Source organism: Paroedura picta, chromosome 18, assembly GCF_049243985.1.
Source record: "Paroedura picta isolate Pp20150507F chromosome 18, Ppicta_v3.0, whole genome shotgun sequence".
Lineage (NCBI taxonomy): Eukaryota > Metazoa > Chordata > Lepidosauria > Squamata > Gekkonidae > Paroedura > Paroedura picta.
In genome coordinates this window covers 6,290,671-6,309,286 of record NC_135386.1, presented here as the reverse complement: position 1 = coordinate 6,309,286, position 18,616 = coordinate 6,290,671, and the positions used below count along the sequence as shown (strand labels likewise).

The following is an 18,616-nucleotide window of genomic DNA, read 5'->3' as shown; positions in this document are numbered from 1 at the left end:
GGGGGGAACCAATGACAGTGTGACCTTGGGATTAGCCTAGATTTGGGGTGTTTTCTGCAAAGCTGCCCCGCCTTTTGTAATGGGACAGCTCAGCTAGGCTGCATGGTCCTTCTGTGCTTCCCATTTCTCGAGGCCCCTGGAAACCGGGGTGAGGGCTGGCTTTACGATTTGGGAAAGCGAAGGGAATGGAAGTTGCTGCCCTAAGCAGCAGCGCCTGGTCTGAGAGAAGGGCCATTTGGCACGAGCCGCTGCGTTTCATGTTTTGTTTGGGTAGCTAGTCGAGAGTTTATTTCTGTTATACCAGATGCAAAGCCAGAATTTCCTCCCGGGCTTATGCTGGCTTACCCATCTTGTAACTGCAGCGGAGAATGTTTGAAAGTGTAATTGATGCTCAGGTTCTTCTGTAATTAGATCCTCCACTGCTTCTTCCAAGAGAATGTAGCTCTACGGATACCGAGCAGCAAACCTGCTTACATAATAAAGAGGCGGCCACTCTCTCTGCAGGAGCCTCGTGCTTGGAGGGGCTTTTGCAATTTGAGATGGTTTGTTTTGTTACAGGAACTGGAAGCCCATTTCAATAGGATTTCACAAATTTTATTCCTCCCCTCCCCTCCCCTCCCAGCAGGGGGCTCAATCATTGCTTTTTGGCGGGGGTTTAATTGTGTAATGGTAACGAAACGATGTTTGCATTTGCATTTGTGTTGAGTTCATTTGTTCAGAGATACCTGTACCAAGAGAACGCCAGAGAAGCTGGTAAACAGGCGCAGTTCAATAGGTTTATCATTAGGAGCGATCTCTTGTTGTGTCTCTCTCTGCATTCTCATACCAAGCTCAGGTGTAGCAAGATTGACTTCTGCAAACTGGTATTGTAAGAATAACTTGCCGATCGTCTGCTCAACTCTGTCATTGGTTCAAGGCACACGCATTCTTGTGAATGAGGAGCTAATGGGTCAGACCTCTTGGCTTTCTCAACTTTTGTACCATTGAGAACCCCCTGAAACATTCTTCGGGCTTAAAGAAATATTAGAAGTGGTACAATTGTACAGAATAGGGTTGGGAAGCAGAGCTATGGACACGCCCACCTGGGGCTCCTCCCCTTCCCACCCACTCGTGGCCTATCACTGGCCATTTTGGGAAGTGGGGAGGGGAAGTCGACATGACCATATATGGTCATATCACCCGATAAATGTTTAACAAATGTTGAAAATATATAAATAAATAATTAACTCCCACCCTTCCAAGGCCGTCAAGAAGTCCCAGGGTTTCACGAAACCCTCGTTGAGAAAGTCTGCTCTAGAACAAGAGCTTTGTGTGTGAGAGAGACAGACCAAACAAATACAAAAAGTTATGGGTTCAAATCCTTACTCCCCCTGAAGCGTGCTAGGAGGTCTTGAGCCAATTTGCTCTTTCTCAGCCTAATCTGTCAATAATTTGTTGTGAGGATAAGGCTTGGGTGGGGTGACCGTATACATCACTTCCTGGAAGAAGGGGCGAGATAAAAAGATTAACGGATTCTGCACGAATACAACGATACTTCTGACAATTGAGCAAGCCAGATTTAACAGAGAGGTCAAGCCAGTTGAAGAATGTGCCTTATTTCCCCCCTCTGGCAAACTTTGTAACTTAAATATTTTTGTTTGCTTTCTAAGCAGAACTCCGTGTTACATTCTGTAATTTTTAAAAAGGGATGGGTTTTGTTTTCACAGCCTCTGAGACGGACTCTTTCTCCTGGGGGACAATTTTCTGCTGAAAATTGAGCTTTTAAGCCTGTTGTGGGGAGGGGAGGACTATGGGCACTGTTCCCCCCCCCAGCAAAGGTAAAAATAGTTTGGGGTGGCGATCATTGACAAGAAAATAGCCGTGCGTGTGTGTGTGTGTGTGTAATACTACTTCCTCCCGCCACCTCTTTTCAGATTTGCACTTTTAGCAGCCACATTTTACAGAAACAAAATAAGGTTGTGGTAATGACCTACAGAACTGGCTGTATGTTTCCGTGTCGATTTCTGGAAAGCGAGAAGAACAAAGCTGACGTCCAGGGGCAGCTTTAAGGCCAACCAACCAAGTTTAATTCTGGGCACAAGCCTTCATGTGTGTTCACACATCTTCAGATACAGGAAAGGCGAGAAGTTTCCGCTAATGAGCGAGGTTTAATTGCAGGTCTCTCACAAGGTTTCTGCTGGATCTTTGAGTCCCCCCGTGAGCCTCTGAGGTTGCCATCACAGGAAGCAAGAGAGTCTCACAGGAAAGGAGAGAATACACTTTAATAGGCCAGTTTGAGGAAGCCTGAATTCAGCAGAACCTCCTTTCCCATCCTTTGAACCCACTGCACCACAGTTGGTATTTTGACTTTCCTCTGCTTCCCACTGACCATCAGGGACTGTGTTCCCCACACACACACAAGCATAGAAGGGCTGTTTTTTTGTACTCCGCTTTTCACTACTTGAAGGAGTCTCAAAGTAGCTTACAATCACCTTCTCTTCCTCTCCCCACAACAGGCACCCTTCAAGGTAGGTGGGGCTGAGAGAGCTCTGAGAGAACTGCACCATGAGAACAGCTCTAACAGGACTGTGACTGGCCCAAGATCACCCAGCTGGCTGTACCCAGTTGGCTGCATGGTGAGGAGCGGGGAATCAAACCCGGCTCTCTAGATTAGAAGCTGCTGCTCCTAACCACTACACCACACTGGCACACACCTGCCTGTCACTGCAAAGGTCTCTCTTCTGTGCTGCCGTCCACCCGTGTCAGAGCTCACAGTGAAATCTGAAAGCTGCCACAGGGGAATACCTATGAAAGCAACAATCACCCCCGCAAGGAATAAAGGCAATTAAAAGGAAACTCGTATGCTGGTCTGGTTACATTCCGGCTGCAGCCTCGAAGGGAGGAAACAAATCCCTTCTCCTGTATCACTTACCTAATTTGTCCCTGCAGGGGGAGAAGGCCAGGTACATGGATGAACTCAGTTATAGTCCTGGATTTCAAGAGCTAAGGCAACACCCAGGATTGGGATCCTGCATTGAGCAGGGGGTTGGCAGGAATGGTTGAAGGATTCACGGGGCTCGTAGCACCAGGAGCAGCCAAACTAGGGGCAGAGGGACTCCCCACAGTGGAAAAGGGTGTCACGTCAAGTGTCCTTAAAAGGGGGAAGAAGAACGTCTACAGCCCTCATATCATAGAATCATAGAGTTGGAAGGGACCTCCTGGGTCATCTAGTCTAACCCCCTGCACTATGCAGGACACTCACATCCCTACCGCTCATCTGCTGTAACCTGCCACCCCCTTGAGCCTTCACAGAATCAGCCTCTCCGTCAGATGGCTCTCCAGCCTCTGTTTAAAAATGTCCAAAGATGGAGAACCCACCACCTCCCGAGGAAGCCTGTTCCACTGAGAAAACGCTCTGACAGTCCAGAACTACAGGGTCCCCCTGCCAGCTCTGATTTTTCTTAGGAAGTGGGCCCAAGAGTTTTTCTGATTGGCCGCTGAAGATCTGATTGGCTGAAACATACAGACTTTAAAAACTAAATATTTAAGCAGCAGCTGTCGCCACCATGTTTGTTGTATTCCCTCTCGCTGTTCTTTCCCACCGTATTTTTATTTTTCCCACTCCTCCCTGCACTCCCCTGTGTGATTGGCTCCGCCTCCCATGGCAGCCATTTTGTGCTTCTGCCCCTCCCCCTGTGTCAGAATCCCAAATGGGTCCACAGGCTCCAGAATGGTGGAGATGCCTGGCTGAAATGGTTAGAGAAGCCCTGTCTTTAAAACAGCTCCCTGGAAAACTTGTTCCTAAAGCCACCTGGACGTCAACAGCACTGCCGCAGCATGGCTGCTTTCCTGCATCCATCGGCTCTCATTTGCAAGGTCTATGCCAACTGATGCAGCTACTTCCCAAAAAAGAATCCTAAACTGGTGAATCTTTGCCTACCCCTGCAAAACCCCTTCATTTGGCCTGTCACAAAATTGCAAAAAGCACAGGCCCCTTTACCAGGGACAGGTGGACACGTTATTGGTTTGCAAAATAGATGAACCCTCCTCTCCTCCCCCTTTTGCTCCACAGAGAAAGCTGTGCAGCTGAAGAGACGGGGAGAGCAAGCGTCATATGAAATATTTATTTATGCCACACAGCCGGTAAAGGCACCAGCAAAACCTGGCAGAGAACCAGTTGGCATCCCAACGCGAGAGCCATAAGAGGAGGAATTCCAGCAGATTAGCCTGATGACACTGTCCCTTGCCAAATTTAGGGTGGCTGGCAGGAGGATCACATGGCGTGCGATGACTTAATGGTTGCCATGGTGAAAATATAGCATCTTTTCATCACTATCGAATCCCGCAGTTCTCTTATCACAAGCCGGGGGGGGGGGGCTAGGAGAAATCGTGGAAGAAGAGACATTCTGGAAAGCTACCAGCCCATGTCGTCTTTGTTGGCAGAGTTTAAGTCTGCAAAGAGGTGCGATGCCCCGGGTGCTTTAAGAATATAATAGTTTTAGTACGAAGAGAAACAACTCTGTAAAGAGAGGAGAGAGAAAGACCTAACTAACTGTTTAGCTGTTGTTCTGCATTCGTTCTGTTTGTTCTGGAAGCAAGCTGGGAAGAAGTGCACTCAAAGGAGCAGGAAGTCTCCAAAATGCCAGCCAGGACGCTGGAAGAGAATATTTGAAAAATATCAGGGACTTCCTATTCTAACTGTGCTAATTATACATCTATTCCCATGCCCCCTGTAAGATTTTCTTCATATGCTGGTGAATCATGCACAGGTCTTATGTGTTCCAACATTCCCTCCTTGGTTGGTCTTTCCCATCAAGTCATAGCTCTCTGCAGCATGACCCTGGTACTCCTTAGAGGTCTCCCATCCAAGTACTAGCCAGGGTTGACCCTGCTTAGCTACCAATATCTGACAAAATCATGCTACTCTGCACTACCCAATTCAGGCCATCCTCTCTGGGATTCCCTAAACTCTCAAGGGTTTAGGCTAATTCCCCTCTCCCTTTTTTCTCTCCTTTAGCAACAAGTATCCTGATTGGCACTTTTGCTCCTTTGACCACACTTCTCCCTGCTTGCCTCCAGAACGAATGAAGAACAACAGTTAGATAGTTAGTCAGATCTCTCTCTCCCTCCTCTACAAGAGGAGCTGCCCACAGCTTTCCACTTCTTCTGGAGCACGTACAGTCCTTCCCAGGCCATTTTAAAGATCGGATTGTGCCTGAGTTTGTTAAATTATAAAGTCCTTTTTCTGCATAATTGAGGTGTCCACTCCAAGGACACGCAGTGCCGTGCCGTGCAGAATTACACCCTCTAATCCCATTGGTTTCTATGGACTTAGAAGAGTGTAACTGGGTTTCAAAGGCCACTGAGGGAGTCTCCTACTTTGCCTCCGCTTTACGTCATCCGCATGGGGCCAGCCAGTTTACTGTGAGACCAAGCGATACCAGAAGTTGGCACCGATCGGGTGCCCTCTTCCTGCACTTTCTCACGACCCCGGAAAGGAGGGGAAATGTGAGCCAACTCAACTCAAAGATCAAACCTATCGGCCCGCTTATCTGGTTAACTCGGGAGACCTTCTCTCCTCGGATGACCAGACACAGAATAAATACGCCTTAACATCACCCTATCGCTGACCAGCGTCATTCACCCAAATACATTTGACAAGTTATCTGTAGCTGCAAAATGGCCTGATCCAAAGAAAACAAGGACTTCGAGCCTGGAGCATTATGTGCAATTCCGTAACACTGGGATACCCTTTTCTTTGTCATCTGGAAATCGCCTGCTCATACAGCTCTGGGTCGGGAAATATCCGGAGCCTTTGGGGGTGGAGCCGGACGTGGTCATGATTTGGGGATTTCAATGGGGTCTAATGCCATGGGTCTAATGCCCTCCAAGCAGCCATTTTCTCCAGAGGAACTGATCCCTGTGGCCTGGAGATGAACTATAATTCCAGGGGATCCACAGGTCCCACCTGGGAATTGTCATCCCTAATTACAGTAATACCCTTGTAGAAAAATATCATGAAACTTCACACCATGGGCAGAGTTTATATATTTCTACCACACCTATGAACTAGAAGAATTGTTTCCCAGGGTGATTCAAAACATATGAATGCAGAACTGTTTGTGGGCACACCATGATGGCGCAGCCACAAAACGACTGCCACGAGAGGTAGATCCGACCACAAAATGGCTGCCAAGAGAGGCGGAGCCAGCCACAAAATGGCTGCTTGCCACGAGAGGAGATTAATCCATGGAAATTAATCCAAAGTGCCTAGAACACCGAAGTTCTAATCGGTAGAAGCTAATTGTACCATAGAGTTTTGCCCCCCAAAACAGAGCGTCTCCTCCCTAATGTGCCTACATCACTTCCAGGTCATATATGCATGTCACATTGACTTCTGCCGTTCTTCCCTTCTCCTGAACATCACCTGTCCCCCACCAGTTGCTCCAAGGGGGAGCAACCCTAAGGTGAAGGCTAATCAGGATAAGGTTTGGGGACAGGAGAGACCTCAATAGCGCAAAATGGCATAGAGTCTCCAGGAAAATTGATCTGTTTGTTTGTTTGTTTATTATATTTATATACTACCCTCCCCGAAGGCTCAGGGCGGTTTGCATAAAACAGGAACGATACAGATAACTCAAGTTATAATAATAATAATAATACAGTGATAACAATAAGCAACATTATAGAACATTGGGGAGAACATTAAATCAATGCGCACTGATGGTCCAGTGGGTAGGGCAGATCTGCAGTGACTGCCTCAGGAGGGAGGCTTGGGGGGTGGGGGGGTGATGGGAAGCAGTGGTTTTGGTCAACCTCAACCAAACGTTGTCCAGAGAGCAGTTGTAATTCTGGGAGATCTCCAGTCACTCCCTAGGAGATGACAATCCTTGACTTTCTTCCTCTCCTCTGCCTTATTGAACTGGTTCAGGAGTCGGGCGTTATCCGTGAAGCTGTCCATGTCTTGTACATGTCTTCAGTGGTGTTCCCAGATAAGTATATATAGAACTGGTATCATTCTAGGCAGAAAATCAGCTTGCCTGTCTCGGGAAAAGTGCGAAGAGTGTTAACGGCTGTTTTATTGTGTTGGGTTGACTGGTTTTGTTGTGGTTGTTCAATGAGACGCATGGGCACATCAAGGCTGCCACGCTAGGTAGGAAGTTGAAAACAGCAATTGAGCAGAACGGGGAGTGGCTGTTAGCAAAGATGCCGGCTGGACCCGTCCCTACACATTTGTCGATAGGCACGCGTGAAAACAACTACAAGCTCAGCACTGCTGAGGTACATAGACTCATTCACTGGACTCCTGGCATGAATGCCTGGATGTCGGGCAGAGGTGAGGGTGGGGTGGGAGTCAATTCACCAGTCTGAGTGACCACATGTAGGCTAGGGAGGGGAGGGGAGCCCGGTCGGCTGGTGGCGCACTGCTCTCCTTATGCGTTAGTCCCAAATCTTTGGAAACGTGGAACTATCCTGAACAAATTCATCAGATCCTTGGGAAAGCATGCAGAATGTCAACAAGGCGTTCTGCAGGGAGGAGTGGAAAATGTGAGTCAGATGGAAAAACGGAATCTGAAGAAGCCGGCTCATTGTGCGAGGAGGTTTTGCACCAGAGCCTGTCGGTTCCCATTCTGGTGTCTTTTAATCGCCGTGGCGGCTGCCAGCCATCAGCGAGTCACCCTGACCTCTGGACCCAGCGGTGTGCCGTTGTTCCACAGAGTTTGCATTGCTGAGCAGCTGTGGCCACACATCGCCTGACAAGAAACGGGGAACTTTAGTCGCTGGTTTCTGCCACTTTACGGTCAAGTTTCTTGGGCCAAGTGTTGTTAAAGTGGCCTTTGTTATGGTGGAAACTGGAGCAGAGCTGATTCTAACATCGCTCCTGAGAGCCAGTTTGGTGTAGTGGTTAGGAGTGCGGACTTCTAATCTGGCATGCCGGGTTCGATTCTGTGCTCCCCCGCATGCAGCCAGCTGGGTGACCTTGGGCTCGCCACAGCACTGATAAAACTGTTCTGACCGAGCAGTGATATCAGCGCTCTCTCAGCCTCACCCACCTCACAGGGTGTCTGTTGTGGGGAGAGGAAAGGGAAGGCGACTGGAAGCCGCTTTGAGCCTCCTTCGGGTAGGGAAAAGCGGCATATAAGAACCAACTCTTCTTCTTCTCCTTCTTCTTCTTCTTCGTTGTCGTTTTAGTTGGCCTTAATAAAACGTATACAATTTTGCTTTGGACCAAGATACTTGCCAACATCTCCTAATATACATACATAAATCTAAAAACAAAACCCATATATTGAGATCAGCCAACACAGTATCACAACCATGTATTGATTGAGACTATGTATTTATTGAGATCTGCCAGTGCAAACACCCCATCAAGTTGGATCCTACACAAAAATAGATCTCTGAGGCTATAATCGTAATGCTTCTGAATTAGCATCATGGATAGAATGTTTTGTTTTTTTTACTTTAAGTGGATATAGGGTGTGGCCAGCAGTATGAAATCTTAGTGCAGTGGTACCCTTGGAATGTCTTGTGGAGACCCACATTTAGAATCAGCCAGAAGACCCCACATTAATTTCCTCCCCTGGCTTTGCGGCCTACACCACAGGTAGCCTTGCGTCTTATCTGTTTCTTTGAGAGTGGCTGAGTCACACCTGGTACTGATAAAACCCAGGTATGCCCTTCGCTGTGCAAAGAGGAAAGTGGCTGCAATTCTCCATTATTTCTGGTTCACGATAAGTAAGACAGGTCAGGTGAAGATAAGCCTACCTATAATGCTTCGGGTGTCAGAAATAAGCCCAAAGCAGGCTCTATGTGAAGCAAGAGGTTTCCTGGCTGTCACAAGAGTACTGCAATGAATCTTCACAAAAGGACTGGGCGGTATGATCTCTCTCCCTCCGCAGCACAACACAACACAACACAAAGGAATAGGACACCTGGAAAAGTGGCTGATTTGATCACTGACCCTGTATTGTTGCTCCTTAACATCTCCTTCCTGGTGAAGTAATCCTTCCAGTAGCCTCATCCTGTCCTTTGATTACTGGCACATCAAAATCCCATTAGCAAAGGGTCCACCACTAATGAACCCTGTTCCTTTGAAATATATTTTTCTATGACTTGAATTCTCTCCCTTTCACGCTCAATCATCTCTTTACTTTCATCTGTATGGCTGTATTTAGATTAAATTGCATGTATGCTGTTAGGGACCTTTTGTTATAGTCATCCTTTTAATTAATTTTAAGAACTGCCTCTGCCTGAGATTTCTCTCTTCGTATACATGGGTGGAGCATGTATTATTGCTAATTCTCGCATTGCTTATTGCTAATTCCCCCATCATAAATTCAGGACAGAGCCTCTTGTGGTGCAGAGTGGTAAGGCCGTCTGAAAGCTTTGCCCATGAGGCTGGGAGTTCGATCCCAGCAGCCGGCTCAAGGTTGACTCAGCCTTCCATCCTTCCAAGGTGGGTAAAATGAGTACCCAGCTTGCTGCTGGGGGGTAAAGGGTAATGACTGGGGAAGGCACTGGCAAACCACCCCGTATTGAGTCTGCCATGAAGACGCTGGAGGGCGTCACCCCAAGGGTCAGACATGACTCGGTGCTTGCACAGGGGATACCTTTACCTTTACCTTTAAATTCAGGAGACAGGTTTATTTCAGGTGACAGTACCACTTGCAAACCACAAGCACCACCAGCCTTTGCCCCCAGAACATGGGCATGTGTCACAGCAATTCAGAAGAGCTTCAGGTGTCAAAGATACCCCTGAGCCAACAAGTGTCACTGTTGTAGAGGGTGTATTTATGTTTCTATAGTGTAACATATCCAAGCGTTGATTTTAAAAGTTGTCTTTATATGTGCGTGTTTTATAGGAGATTTGAGGTATTTGACTAGCTTGAAAGGAACAGGTCGAGGGGCGCCCACAAGTGAAACGGGATTTCTCTCGCTGGCATTTGTGTGGGGGAGTGGTTTTGTAATGTTTGTAAAAGACTACGAGGTTCAAGGCTGAGCAAGGCTTTAGGGGAAGGGAGTTCCCCAGAAAATCATACATCACATGATTTACTGTCTGGACATGGCCCAATAATACTGAATGAAAGAGAGTGTTTGATTGATCTTGGTCTGTTTCCACATAGTGAGGATTCTCTGCCTTGCTTTCGTCATTGCTGCTGACGCAGAGGTACGTGCGTTTTCAACGGGCCTATCATGAGTGGGAACTTTCTCTCCATTTTCTTTGTACATTTCTGTACATTTCCTTCGTTATTGTCCCAGCTTTGCCCCCTAGTTTGTGAGTGGTCTTGAGCCAGTGTGGTGTAGTGACTAGCTGACCTTGGGCTAGTCACAGTTCTCAGAGCTCTCTCAGCCCCACCTACCTCACAGGGTGTCTGTTGTAGGGAGAGGAAGGGAAGCCCCTTTGAGACACACAAGGCCTATTGAGTTAGTCCCATTTTACACGTATATGTGTGTGTTTACATATATATCAAGAGCCTCTTGTGGCGCAGAGTGGTAAGGCAGCCGTCTGAAAGCTTTGCCCATGAGGCTGGGAGTTCAATCCCAGCAGCCGGCTCAAGGTCGACTCAGCCTTCCATCCTTCCGAGGTCGGTAAAATGAGGACCCAGCTTGCTGGGGGGTAAACGGTAATGACTGGGGAAGGCACTGGCAAACCACCCCGTATTGAGTCTGCCATGAAAACGCTAGAGGGCGTCACCCCAAAGGTCAGACATGACTCGGTGCTTGCACAGGGGATACCTTTACCTTTTTAACCATGTTATACTGTGTTGACTGCCCCCCCCTCTTCCAAAATGGCCAATGATGGGCCTGGAGGGGGTGGGAAGCTGCTCTACAGACCGAACCCTTTGAACGACTTTGAATGGCAAGGAAGAGAAAGAAACCTCTCTGTGGACGCAGCCTCTGAGAAATAATTATTAGTCCAGAGTTTTCACTGATTTTTTTTCACATAATGATGAACAGATCCTCGTTTTCTACCTTTTCGATGGCATCAGTTGAGTTCACACATGCAGTTGTGCACCACTGAGTATATTTTCCTTGTCAGATGATACACCCCAGGTATGCCCTTCGCTGTGCAAAAAGGAGAGCAACTACAATCCTGTAAGCAAGACAGGTGAGGGCAAGACAAGCCTAACCATAATGTTTTGCTTATCAGAAATAAGCCAAAAGTTTCTATGTGAAGCTGGCCTTACGCATGAGGTTTCTTGGCTATCACAAGAGTGATGCACTAAAGGGCTGGGCAGTATGCTCTCTCCCCCACCCTAGTGCAGCAGGGACAAATGAATAGGACAACACATGGAACAGTGGCTGATGTGATCAACAACCCTGTATTGTTTCTCCTTAATGTCTCTTCCTGGTGAAGTAATCCTTCTGGCAGCTTTCCCCTGTCCTTTAATTACTGCCACATCAAAATCCCATTAACAGAGGGGTTACCACACCTGGACTCCCCTTCCAGCCAAAATTCAGATATGGTCAACTCCAAGGACTCGCCCTGAGCCTTTCACCAGCTCCAGAGTTTCCCCTATTAGAATTTCTATACCAAAGTCTGGTTTGCCCATTAACTAACCCTGTTTCTTTGACATTGTCCAGTTGATTGCATCAAGGCTTTGTCTCAGATCTTCCAAGCCCTGCCCCTCCCAAGGTACAAAATTTACTATAAAAAAGAGGAGAAACACACCAGTTGTTACCAGTTGTTGGCTCTTCCTTATGTGAAACCCTGCTTTTCTGGCGCGCTGGTCCTTCAAGACCCTCCATTTTCATCTGATGGTAAATATATTTTCCTATGACCTGATTTCTCCCCCTTCCACTCCTGATCATCTCTTTACTTTTATCCGTATGGTTGTGTTTAAATTGTATGTCTGTTGTTAGGGGTCTTTTTATTAATTTCTACAACTGCCCCTGTCTCAGATTTCCGACCAGATACGTTCTTCGCATACATTCGCTAGTTGCTCCTCTTGCATTGCATATTTGTCTGTTAGAAATGCTAATCCCCCCATTATAAATTCTGGAGACAGGTTTATTTCAGGTAACACAGTCACTGTTTCTTAAAAATAGTATTTGTATACAAACTTGGCTTGGTCCACTGATCTGCCAAAAACACAGGCCATCTACAGATGTATCATTTCCTGTTGTTGCATCTTCATAAAGGGGAAATGTGACGCTTAATGGGCTGTATCCAACCATGCAGTTTCTCCAACTGAACAACGTTACTGATTGTGGTTGAAGAGGCAATACCATACTGCTTCTGTCATGTGACTCTGTCTTTTAATCACTACAATTGTACAGCTTTTGCATCAGTGCACTCAATCTTTACATGTAAAGTTTTCTGGCTTTCTAGATACAGAACAAAACATTATACTGTTCTTTTCCTGGTCTTTTATGCCATAAAGAATTAGATTCTAAGTCACTCTGGCAGGAAGAGATTTAGTCTTCTGCTCTTTGTACAGTACTTAGGTGTATTTAAACTGTATCCTAAAACCGTAAATGTCCTATCCTCATAATTTCAGAAAGGGCAAAGGTCTCCCTATAACCAGTCACTGAAATGATGGTAAGGTGGTATTTATTCTGGAAGATAAATTAATTTCTAGTTTGTGTTTATCGGGAAATGGACCCTTTTGTGCCAGCTTGCTGTGGTAATGGGTGAGGGAAAACCACCAGCACAACACCCTCATGCTCAGCTGCATCGTAATGAGTTTTATTTTGTGTATTGCTGAGATGAGCCCTGGGATTTAAAATGGCTCCCTGGACTAAAATTTAGGCAGCCACCTTGTATATGGTTCACATTTAAACCATGCTCTGGATTTGGCTGCCATTGTAGCACACAAGGTGAGGGAAAAGGCATGGAGGATGAAGTATTCTTTCAGTGAAGGGCAACAAAATCCCACTGTATTCAATGGTCATTATTTTGCAGGAGGTAATTTAGATACGTTAAATCTTGGGGTATGAACCCAACACGATTTTGCCTATCATGCATTCTTTCGCATAAGTCTTTTGAAAGTGAAGGCAACTTTACGCATATTTGCTAGCCAGTATTTCAGGCATGTGGCAAACTGAATTCTGGCCCACAAAACTTTGTGCTGTGGTAAATCTGTAAATCTTTTAAACTACTGGAAGGGGCTTTGCTGTTTTTGCCACAACAGAGTGCAATACTATGCAGAGCCACACAATTCTGTTGATTTCCAGGGGCTTAGACGGGTATTATCCCAACCCCTCTGGAATGTGTATATTTTTGTGTCTGGAAGAGGGGTGGCAGGGATTGCGGTTAGGGATGGGCAAAAACCTAAACATTGTGGTTTGGAGTGGCACCTGGACCCCAAACCAAACAAAAAATGCCCAGAACCAAACCAGCCAATTCGGATCCCTCCATGACTGGGGGAAAGGGAGGGATGGACTGGGAATTTATTTTAATCCCCCCCCCCCTCTTTGAAGCTGAGTTTAATGGCGCACAGCCATTTCAGCCTAACAGTTGACTAGTGCACTCACCCCATTGTTGGGCTGAACTGGCTTTGAAGATAAGCAAAATCAAACAAAAAATGTAAAATGCATTGAAAAAAAAAATAAGTGGCAAGGTGATTTTCCAGAGTCACCCCTCACTGCTTCCATGCTTGGCTGGAGACAGATGGGTCAAGCCAACTAGTCTCTTTCAACTATTTCTTTTCACAACCGGGAAAGTGCCTGCCATTAATGACTAACCTCGACACTTTTATTTCCCCCAATGCCTTTTGTGAACGACAACTTGAACCCAAAAGAACCGATCAGCTTTCCTAGCAAAAGAATTATGCTGCAGATTCAGGATGTGGTTCACTCATTGACTTTCTCCTTAAACCCGGTCCTCCCGAGGCTCCCTCTTCCATTCCGCCTGCAGAAGTGTGTGTGTGCCTGCACCCAAAACCTCCCGCCTTGAATAAACCTTTTTGTCGCTCTTTAGGCTGCCCCTAAGAGCCTCTTGTGGTGCAGAGTGGTAAGGCAGCAGACATGCAGTCTGAAAGCTCTGCCCATGAGGCTGGGAGTTCAATCCCAGCAGCCGGCTCAAGGCTGACTGAGCCTTCCATCCTTCCGAGGTTGGTAAAATGAGTACCCAGCTTGCTGGGGGGTAAACGGTCATGACTGGGGAAAGCACTGGCAAACCACCCCGTATTGAGTCTGCCATGAAAACGCTGGAGGCCGTCACCCCAAGGGTCAGACATGACCCGGTGCTTGCACAGGGGATACCTTTACCTTTACCTTTTTAGGCTGCCCCTGGACTTGCGCTCGTCCAGGTCTGGAAAGCGCAAGAGCCCAGGGGAGCCCCTGAAGGAGATCTGCACCCGGGGGGGGGGGAAGCGCCGTCGCGAGCCAGCCACCTTTCCTCAGGTAACCTGCCAAGCGTGCAGGCGCACCTGCAGGACGAGGCAAACGGGGAGGGAGGGTGGTCTGCAGCTCCTCCCCTGCCACGCATCCAGGCGCTCCGCTCCATTGTCCGCGCGCGGCCCGCGTGTCGCCTCAACGGGCGGGCATTTTGGCGCGCGGCCCCCTCCCTCCCCCGGGCTCGCGCCGTTCCCGCCTCCCCTTCGCCAACCGCCACGTCCTCGCGGCGTGGGCCGGGCCCGGCCTAGGCCGCTCCCCCGAAGGCGGGTCCATCGCCGCCGCCGCCGCCAACCGCCCCTCCCCTCCTCCCTTGTCCTCGCCGGCGGGGTTACATGGCAGTTGCCGCGGCGCCGCTCCAACTGCCGAGGCGAGAGGAGGCCGCCGCCGCCAGCCAGGCCCGGTCGCCCGCCCGCCGAGGCTTCTCCCCGCCGTTGTTCCTCATGAGCCTGGGCAGCCCCGTGAGTGGCGGGCGGGGAAGGGGCGAGGAGGCGAGGCGAGGGCCGCAGTGCTCGTCCTGGCTCCCGCCGCCGCCGCACAAAGGCGCTTTGTTCAGCGCCGGCCGCCCTCGGGGGCCCCGCTTGGCTCGGCTGGGCCTTGCGCACTGCGGCGGCGGGCGGGCGGGCTGGTGAGGGAAGCGGCCGCTTGGTGTGGAGGGGTCGGCTTCCCCGGCCTCCGCAGCCCCCTCCCGGACAATGGCGGCCTCGGGGAGGGCAGTCGGGGCGGGGGGCTGCGTAGGCCGCGGACGGGAGGGCCGGGATTTGGGGCCCACAAAGAGGGATATTTCGGGTTTTTTTTTTTTGGGGGGGGGGGGGAGATGTTCTAAAAACCAGCCTGAAGCGAGTTTCGTGGGGGGTGGAAAGGGAATTACAAAAGATGGAAACGGGGTGTGTGTGTGTTTGTGTGTCGTGTTCTTTTATTTATTTATCTATCCATTTATTCATTTATCCATCCGTTTGTATATTTAATGATTCTTAGATTTGTATTGCCCAGGTGCAGGGCAAGGGCAGCGGTTGAAAGAGTAGAGAAATCAAGACCCCCCTCTTCTCAAACAGATCTGCAAAGGACGCCTGTGTGTTTTGTTAATTCCTTGTCCCGGTTTCTGGCAAGGGGGAGTTTGGAAGTGGGGGGGGGGGAAGGAAAATCAGCCCCCCCAAAAAATTGTCATCTCTGTGCAAGGGTGAAAAATGCGTGTTGGTTTGTATTTGTATTACTCAGGTGCCTGCCAGGGGGAGTTCAGGAGGCAAAGACTGAAAAATTGGAGGGGAGAGGGGGAAAAATGACACACGCACACGTAAATTAAGGAACCGGTCTATGAAGGGGAAATTTTGATGTGTTGATTGCAAAGAGATATCGGGAAGCTAAATCTTCCTGGCTGAGAAGTGGATTTTCCCCCCCAATGAATGAGCGTATGGGGGAGCAGGGAAAATATTTGTGCAGTTGCTGTAAAGTGCCCGGCCGTAGTGCAAGTGCCAGGAAAGAATGAATCCTTAAAACCATGAGTTTTGCAAGAAACCAGAGTCTTTCATCTGGAAGGAAAGAATAGTCATGTGGGGTCTTAAGCAGAGTCTCTTGCAAAGTGAAGTCCCTGTCACCCCTGTCTCCCCCCCCCCTGCACTGCAGCATTGGTGGCTTCACTCTTTCCTTAAGGACATTCTTCATTCCTTTCCTAGCCTACATTTTCTCAGTGCTGCACCCTTAAAACCAGCTGTTGCAGTGTTTCCTATGGAATTACAGAGGAGAAACTTGTGATCCTTTTCCAGCTCCCTCCACTCTTTTTCACTCCCCCTCTTCCTTCACTACCCTTCAGGAACTGCCTCAGGAAGCTGCTTCTTGTGGCTTGGAAAGCACTTAAATTATAATGACAGAGATTTAGGGGCCTGCATAAAAGAACCATTTAAGCTCCTTTCTTCCTGACTCTTCTCTCCCCTCCCTTTTATAAGTATGCTGACAAAGTTGATCCTCCTTAAGTAGCATCTGATAGCTCTTTTTTTTAAAGGGACTTTAGTCCCTTTAGGTAGGGAATGAATGACCTTATAGTGTTAACGTGACTCTTGCCCTTCCACAATGGGAAGAAAGTACCATCATGATAGGGATATGTATTTTATCCTATTTCTGTACTGCTTTCCCATGAGGCTTGGTGCCAATTGTTGGGAATTGTTTCATCTTGGGTTTGACACTTGTTCTGTGGTCCCAGGGCCAGCTCTGTCTGCCTTGGATCTCAGGGGCTCAGAGTTGGTCCTGGTCAGCATTGGGAAGGGTGACCTCCAAGGAATTCCAGGGTTGCGACAGGCAGGCAGGCATTGGTGAGCCACCTCCAAGCATCTCTTTCTTTGAAAAGCCCGCAGGGTTTCCATAGGTCAGCAGTGACTTGACAGCAATAACAAAGAAAAGGTCAGGGGTCATTGAAATTACATCCTTCATGCAGGTGGTTCAGTAGGGTAAACGCTGCAGCTCACTTGGGGGATTGACCAGTTCTTCTGGTGCCCGTAGGAAGGAATAAGAACATGTGACTAAGGTACACCAAGATTCATCATTGCAGTACTCATGACTTTTCAGCTACCTAAAGGATTGTTGTGAAAGGAGGCAAAGTGTGATTCTAGCTTTTATCCGTGCTTCTTATAGGTACCAGGGCCTACTCATAGCCAGTACAGTACAGCAGACTCCTTGCTCTAGTGAAAGAATCTCCCTAGGTCAGAGTTGTGCAAAAACTCTTCTCAGAAGGATCTTGGTTCTTTTTACTTATAAGTATGCTCCTGAGATCAGTGAAACTTGCAAACAAGCATAGGGTTGTAAGACTTAATGTGAGGGAATTAGTTTCAATGGGCTGCTCAATGTGGTCTCTAATCTGTTTGGAAAGAGGGATCTAGCCTGGTGAATCTGCAGGCGGTTTTGTGGTGCTTGAGATCGTTTATTCTTGCTCTTAGTCAAAGTTCGTGACAGCAGAAAAGAGTTACTGGTGAAAACTCTGACACGTAGCAGTTTATACAGTGTGGGAAACTCTTGAGTACTTTCCACTCTGTTCCTATCTTTTATGACGAGTCTTTGCAGGGGGAGAGGGTCCAGTTTTTCCTGCCAGCAACTCATTCGGGTAAGGAAAGTATTAACTTTGGAAAGTAGACAGCCTGTTCTCCCCCCCCCCACACACACACACACAAGAGTAGAGAAAATGTTAATGATACTAACAGAAAATCTAATCTTTTGTTTGTGGTGGGAAGAGTACACTGTTCTTAACACGATGCCTCTTAATCAAACTGAGCGTGTGCGTTAACAGCACCTTGGCCTCTGCAGTGTGTGGGGGACTAGGTGGGAGGTTTGAGAAAAAAGCTGAGTTTCAGGAGTTCTGATGACTCACTGCCTGCTGCTTTGCAACGTGGCTTCGCTTTCTTTTAAGCAATCCACATAAGGTCCTATTATAGTTACACAGATGGGATTTCAGTTTTATCATCAGGTTGTATAACAGCTTTCTTTTAATTTTTGTATAGGCTTTTCAGCGCTATAAATAAGAGTCGCTGTAACCTACTGAGCCAGCAATGGGAGTGTAACTGGCATTACAAAATCTCGGGTCTTACTGGAAGCGCTTGATACTGAAATTTGTCAGAACAGTGTGATGCACTGTGATGACACTTCATTTCCTGTAAAAAGCAGGCTAGAATAATTCATTTCAAATGCATGGGCGCTTGAAAGGACGGTGTTGTGAAATTTGACTGGGCCAGAAGACTTTCTGCGTTACCGGTGAAAGGGAAGCATTCTGTGTTTAGAACCCAAGGTATTGTGCAGCTCTCTTCTGTGTGACTGTCAGTTATTGCATGAAATAGGAGCAGTAGGGCTGATAGTTGGGAGGTTTACTATATTTTCACCACTGTGTGTGTTTGTGTATAGAATTCATAGACAGTCTTAAGAAATAAGGGCTGCTAATAAGGTAATGTCTAGTCTAGTATCCGTAATCCTGATCCCTTAAAAAAAGGACCTTTAGCTCCAGTGCAACATATTTTGCAACATGTTAAGTTAGTAACCGTGAATACTTAATGCACATGTTCTCAAAAGAGCAACTACAGATATGTTATTAAAGCTTGGTCTAGTGTGGTAAAAGAGAACATGTTAGGGCTGGAGGATGACCCAATGCCTCTGGTGCCATGAAGAGACTTGGTTGGTCTTGGGGATGTAACAATCTCTCCGCATAACTTTATGCCTTATCCTAGCCATAATAAATGGAGCTAGAATAATAGAGAACTACAGAAATGATTAGCCAAGCTCTTACCTGCTTGTAAAGAGGCAGTTGCGTGATGGGCTC

The 18,616-nt window shown here is 47.7% G+C and overlaps 1 protein-coding gene across 4 annotated transcripts in view; it reads left to right on the top strand.

The window, feature by feature from the left end:
• MAPK6 (mitogen-activated protein kinase 6) overlaps positions 1-18,616 on the top strand; it is a 32,508-nt gene that overhangs the window by 3,912 nt on the left and 9,980 nt on the right. The window contains exon 1 of one of the 4 annotated variants that reach the window (XM_077318380.1): positions 14,528-14,783. The exons of 1 other annotated variant lie outside the window; for it this stretch is intronic. The gene's annotated coding sequence lies outside the window, so the exon portion shown is untranslated. Of the gene's footprint in view, positions 1-14,527; positions 14,784-16,553; positions 16,841-17,571; positions 18,092-18,616 lie in introns of those variants that run through there. 2 more of the 4 variants (XM_077318383.1, XM_077318382.1) reach the window with 2 other exon arrangements.